This window comes from Chiloscyllium punctatum, chromosome 1 (assembly GCF_047496795.1).
Source record: "Chiloscyllium punctatum isolate Juve2018m chromosome 1, sChiPun1.3, whole genome shotgun sequence".
NCBI classification, from domain to species: domain Eukaryota; kingdom Metazoa; phylum Chordata; class Chondrichthyes; order Orectolobiformes; family Hemiscylliidae; genus Chiloscyllium; species Chiloscyllium punctatum.
The window spans coordinates 20,120,596-20,126,595 of NC_092739.1; positions in this window are offsets into that span (position 1 = coordinate 20,120,596).

Genomic DNA, 6,000 nt, shown 5'->3' on the forward strand with positions numbered 1-6,000 from the left:
AGATTTATTTCTTACAATGCAATAAGAACAAATTTCTTATGGGCTCCACGAGCCTTTTTTTTATTCTGAATTGGCGCCAAAACAGGTCAGTGCCAAAGTAATGAGCACCAAAACAGTTTAGAGCCAAAATGGCAGGGCCAAATGATCGGCACCAAAAGGGCAGTGCCAAATAATCCCATTCCGGATTCCGGACTAGTGTCTTCCCTTAATCCCATGTGCTCTCATTTTGTTTACTAATTTCCTTTGTGGGATCTAATCAAAATCCTTCTAAACTACAAATACACCATATCCACACAATCTCCTTTAGCTATGCAGCCAGCAACATCTTCTGTTATGATAGTGGTAAACATGAACTATTGATTTTGAACTTTCATTGTCTGATTTTAATACTGAGAACTTCAAGAACAAAATTGACTTCTAAAGAGAGGACAAGTACTGTGTTAAGATGGCTGTTCTGATCTCCTAAGCAGATTGAACCAAGTGAATGAAATTAGATTAGATTAGATTCCCTACAGTGTGGAAGCAGGCCCTTTGGCCCAACCAGTTCACACCGACCCTCCGAAGAGTAACTCACCCAGACCTATTTCCCTATGACTAACGCACCTAACACTGTGGGCAATTTAGCTTGGCCAATTCACCTGACCTGCACATCTTTGGATTGTGGGAGGAAACCAGAGCAAACCCACGCAGATGTGGGAGAATGTGCAAACTCCACACCAACAGATGCCCAAGGCTAGAATTGAACCTGGGACCCAGCTGCTGTGAAGCAGCAGTGCTAACCACTGAGCCACCCTGCCACCCATTATTGGTAAACAAGGATCAATCCTAGCCAAAATAAATTCTGTTATAAAAGGCACTGAAACTCAAATTGATATCTTTTGGTTGATTCACATGTTTCCTGAAGCTGTACATTGGGATGAAAGCTATGATATAGTTTGAAAGCAATAATGATGACAGATACCAGAATTCACAAAGGAACTGAATTTCATGGGAAAAAATGCTTTTGAACAGCAAAGTAAAGAGAAAAAGAAATATGAATTAATAACAAGTAGCTGGAAGACTCTCTCACAACCTCAAAAAGCAGTTCCCAATAGAAAACTAAATTGAAAAAAACAACAATTTACCAAGAATTCCAAGGTAGCTGCTAGCTTCACCACTGTGAAGGAAACAAAATAACAATTATGTGGACTATATAAGGCTTTCCATAAGGTTCCTCATGGGAGATTGGTTAGCAAAGTTAGATCACATGGAATATAGGGAAAACTAGCCATTTGGATACAGACCTGGCTCGAAGGTAGAAACAGAGGGTGGTGGGGGAGAGTTGCTTTTCACACTGGAGGCCTGTGACCAGTGGTGTGCCATAAGGATCGGTGCTGGGGTCCACTACTTTTCATCATTTATATAGATGATTTGGATGTGAACATAGGAGATTTAGTTAGTAAGTTTGCAGAGGACACCAAAACTGGAGGTGCAGTGAAGAAGGTTACCTCAGATTACAATGGGATCTTGACCAGATGGGCCAATGGGAGAAAGTGAGGACTACAGATTCCTGATGAAGGACTTATGCCTGAAACATTAACTCTCCTGCTTCTTGGATGCTGCCTGACCTGTGCTTTTTCAGTACCACACTTTTTGACTCAGATGAACCAATGGGCTGAGAAGTGGCAGATGGAGTTTAATTTAGATAAATGTGAGGTGCTGCATTTTTGGAGAGGCAAATCAGGGTAGGTCTTATACACTTAATGGTAAAGTGCTGGGAGTGTTGTTGAACAAAGAGACCTTGGAATGCAGATTCATTGTTCCTTGACAGTGGAGTCTCAGGTAATCAGGATAGTGAAGAAGGCATTTAGTATGCTTTCCTTTATTGGTCAGAGCACTGAATATAGGAGTTGGGAGGTCATGTTGTGGCTGTGCAGGACATCATTTAGGCCACTTTTGAAATATTGTGTGCAATTCTGGTCTCTCTCCTACAGGAAGGATGCTGTGAAACTGGAAAGGGTTCAGAAAAGATTTACTAGGATGTTGCCAGGGTTGGAGGATCTGAGCTACAGGGAGAGACTGAACAGGCTGGGGCTGTTTTTCCTGGAGCATCGGGGGCTGAGGGGTGACCTTATAAAGGTTTATAAAATCATAAGGGGCATGGATGGGATAGATAGGAAAGGTCTTCTCCCTGGAGTGTGGGAGTCCAGAACTAGAGGGTGTAGGTTTAAGGTGAGAGGGGAAAAAATGAAAAGGGACCTAAGGGACACCTTTTATAATGCAAAGGGTGGTGCGTGCATGCAATGAGCTGCCAGAGGAAGTGGTGGAGACTGGTACAATTACAACATTTAAAAGACATCTGGATGGGTACATGAATAGAAGGGGTTTAGAGGGATACAGCTCAAGTGCTGGCAAGTAGAACTTAGGGCATCTAGTTGCCATCGACAAGTTGGACTGAAAGGTCTATTTCCATACTGTACGTCTCTATGACTCTATGACTTTAAACCACAACTCAGATCATTATCACAACTCAAGGACTCCAAGACTTTTAAAGAGCAATTATCATAGTCTTCCTGCATACTAGACACTCTCCTCTGATTTTTCTTTTCAAAATTAGTATCTGCTGTTGAATTTTGATGTCACATTTAATTATTTTTTCAGGAAAAAAGCATCTTTCTTTCTCTCAAGAAAAGCTTTTAATTTCACTCCTTTATTTCAGCGACTTATATGCAATTTAATTAATGTGTCTTAGCTGATGCAAAATAAAATAGTTGCAACTGACTGAGGGGGGATCAAAAACTGTTGGTTCCCACTCAGGCAATGATAATACCTCAGAAAATTCCAACTAGTTTGTGAAACATAACTTCCCTCTCATAAGCCCATGTTGGTTCTACCAAATATTATCTCTTTTTCTGAAGTGCCCAGTGATCACACCACTTTCAATACGTGTCTTCATTTAGCATTTCCTCTTTAATTTTTTTTCCTATAGCAAAATATAATTAGTGTATCTTATAATCTTACTGAATATCATGAGATTCATTTTAATGTTGTTTCTTTCCTGCCCCAGCTACTGCCCATCATTCATAATTCCATCACAGATCATTAATCACACTTACAAGAGAAAGTTCCCTTGCGCCATGTATCAGAAGGTTCCCCCTTCAACGTTTTATCCTATCACTTCTGGTTTGGAATTACCATTAACTCCTTATTCTCAGATAATCTAGTTTATGTTCAATTCCCTTTTCATGAGAACATTTCTGTATAGAATTGTCCAAAACAACATAAAACTGAAACAAAAACTTCTCACAATGGGCTACAGATATTTATCTTAAGCTTACAAAAAAAACCTCCTTAAAACTAGAAATTTCTGGAGGATCCAAGTTGGTGGTGATCTGAGAGGATCGCGTTGCAGAGTTCTGCACCGCAGCACAAGCAGGATAAATTTTTAACCTGCCCATCCCGAACCATCGCGATATCCTGGGACTCTAGAAAGTTTGTAGAGTTCCCAGGAAACTGTGAAAAAGTTACTTACCTGCATTTCTTGCCGTCCAGGGAGAGCTTCCGAGGCCGGGCCTGCAGCACAGCCTGCAGGATCCTCAATTCAAATACTTTTCCAGGCCCTGGTGAACGAGCTCACAAAATCTCGTGAGATGTTGGGGAAACTGATAGAGGAGAAGCTGCCCTAATCTCGATCACGCTGCAGAAGCATGAGCAGCAGCTGGGAGACCTGGAAAGGTGGACGGGGATGAAGTTGAGCATAGAGTCACAGTCGTGGAAGCTGATGCCAATTCCTCCAAGGATAGGATCCAAGCCTGGAGATGCAGATCTGTACTTTGCGTGACCAAGTGGGTGTACTTGAGAACAGGGACAGAAAAAAAAATTTGGATCATCAGTAAGGAAGGTGAGTGGCCTGCAGAATTTGTTGAGGACTGGCTGCCGAATTTCCTTAATTTAGAGGCTGTCATGAGAGGCTTGAAGATCGAGAGCGCACACCGGGTCACGGCGCAGAGATCAGGTTGGGTCAACATCTCCGTCCTCTCCTCGTGTGGTTTCATCACTATAGAGATAAGGAGAGAATTATGGAAGCTTCCAGAATCCAGGGGAAGGATCCGAAGGCCCTAATTTACAAGGGCTCTAAGATCATGTTTTTCCAGGACTTCTCAGCAGTGGCGATCCAGAAAATAAAATCTTACGACTGTGTCAAGAGAAGACTGAGGGAGCTTGTGATCCAGTACTCTCTAAGGTATCCAGCGGTGCTTCAGATCATCTTAGATGGATTCGTACATCTCTTTGACACGTCGGAGAAGGCAAGACACTTTGTGGACAGATTAACCTAACCTGAACAATAATATGTACGAATAGTAGTGATGTTTGGATTTGTCTTTGTTTTTTTTAAAAAAGCAGAGGCAGTCTGGTTGGAGCTTTCTTTTCCTTTTTTTTCTCTATTGGTAATAATTTGGTTTAAACTATGTTTGGCAGCGGTTGAGATGTGCACTTTCAATTTCTAAGTTAAGTTATACCAAAGGATGGTTGGGGTATTTACCCTCTTTTTTCTTTAAAAATAATTTTCTTTTCTTTATTCATATTGCCATTTTATGATGCATTTACTTCCTTTTCTGCTTGTGTTTGCGGTGTGGCTCTAGCAAAGAGGAAGAAAAATGGTTGGGATGGCTAGATGCCTACTGATGGGCAGTTTGTGATGGGTAGCTGCCCCTTTTGGGCAGGGGGTGAGTTCCCCTACTCAGCAATGTTGGCGCTTTATATGTTGGTTTGTTTTTCAGTTTTTGTTGTTTTTAATCTTTGATAGTTTTGTAGATTTGTTAAATGTGATGGTTTTAATTTATGTAACTTTATATTTGATGGATCATGCGACATTAAGGCGCAGTGATTTGTGGTTCAAGTTCCTCCTCTCTGGAATTTGAACGGCACTGGAATATCAAGGAAAGTCACTCACCAGTTAAGAGGAAGAAGGTACTTTTAAGTCTTAGAAAGGAGAAGGTGGATATTGCTTTGTTACAGGAGACACACAGGAGATCATTGAAAACTACTGCAGAATGGCTTTGATCGAGTTTAATTTTTATCATTTAATACCAGAAATAGGGGAGTGGCTATATTCGTTAGGAGGAATCTTCCATTTAAGTTACTAGAGTGTGTTAAAGACACACACGGGAGGTTTGTAATTTTTAAAGCCTTGATAAATAGGGAAGAATATGGTGTTTTAAATGTTTATTGCCCTCCAGCTCATTCCCTCAAACTTTTGGTAGATGCATTTTCTAAACTGCTCAATCTCGACTCATGGCATATCACTATAGGGGGAGATTTCAACTGTTTCATAAATCCTACAGTGGACAGGTTGCCCAAAGGCCCTTCGATACCCTCTGCACAAATTAAACAATTAGTGGATCTGTGTGCGGTGTTAAGGTTGGTGGACGTGTGGAAGTGACTCCACCCTACAGGCAGGATTTTACACTTTTTTCCAATCCACACAGATGTCACACCAGGATTGTTTTTTTTCTGACCCCTGTGGCAACCCTGGACTTAGTGGCATCTTGTACAATTGGTAATATTATCATCTCCAGTCACGCTCCATTGTACCTGTTGGTTAAGATTAAGGACTTTACAGAGGGTTCGAGGTACTGGCAAATGGATCCCTTTATCCTTAAGGATAATAAGTTTGTGGAATATTTCTCTCGGGAATTTCGGGTGTTCCTAGATAATAACTCAGGCTCGGTTAGTAGTCCATCTGTCCTTTGGGAAACTGCCAAAGCCTATGCTAGAGGGTTAATCATTTCCGACTCTGCCAGTAGGAAGCGGCAGAAGGGTGAGCAGCACCCTTCAAGGGTCTCCTTGAAGCACAGTTGAAGGCAGCAGAGAAGGCTTACTTTGACAGGCCCTTGTTGGTCAAACTACAGAGGATCATGGCAATGCGGTCTGCACTGAATTCCGTGCTCACGTAGACGGCAAAGAAGGAGTTTACCTTTGCAAAGCAAAGTTTATATGAGCATGGTGACAGGCCAGGCA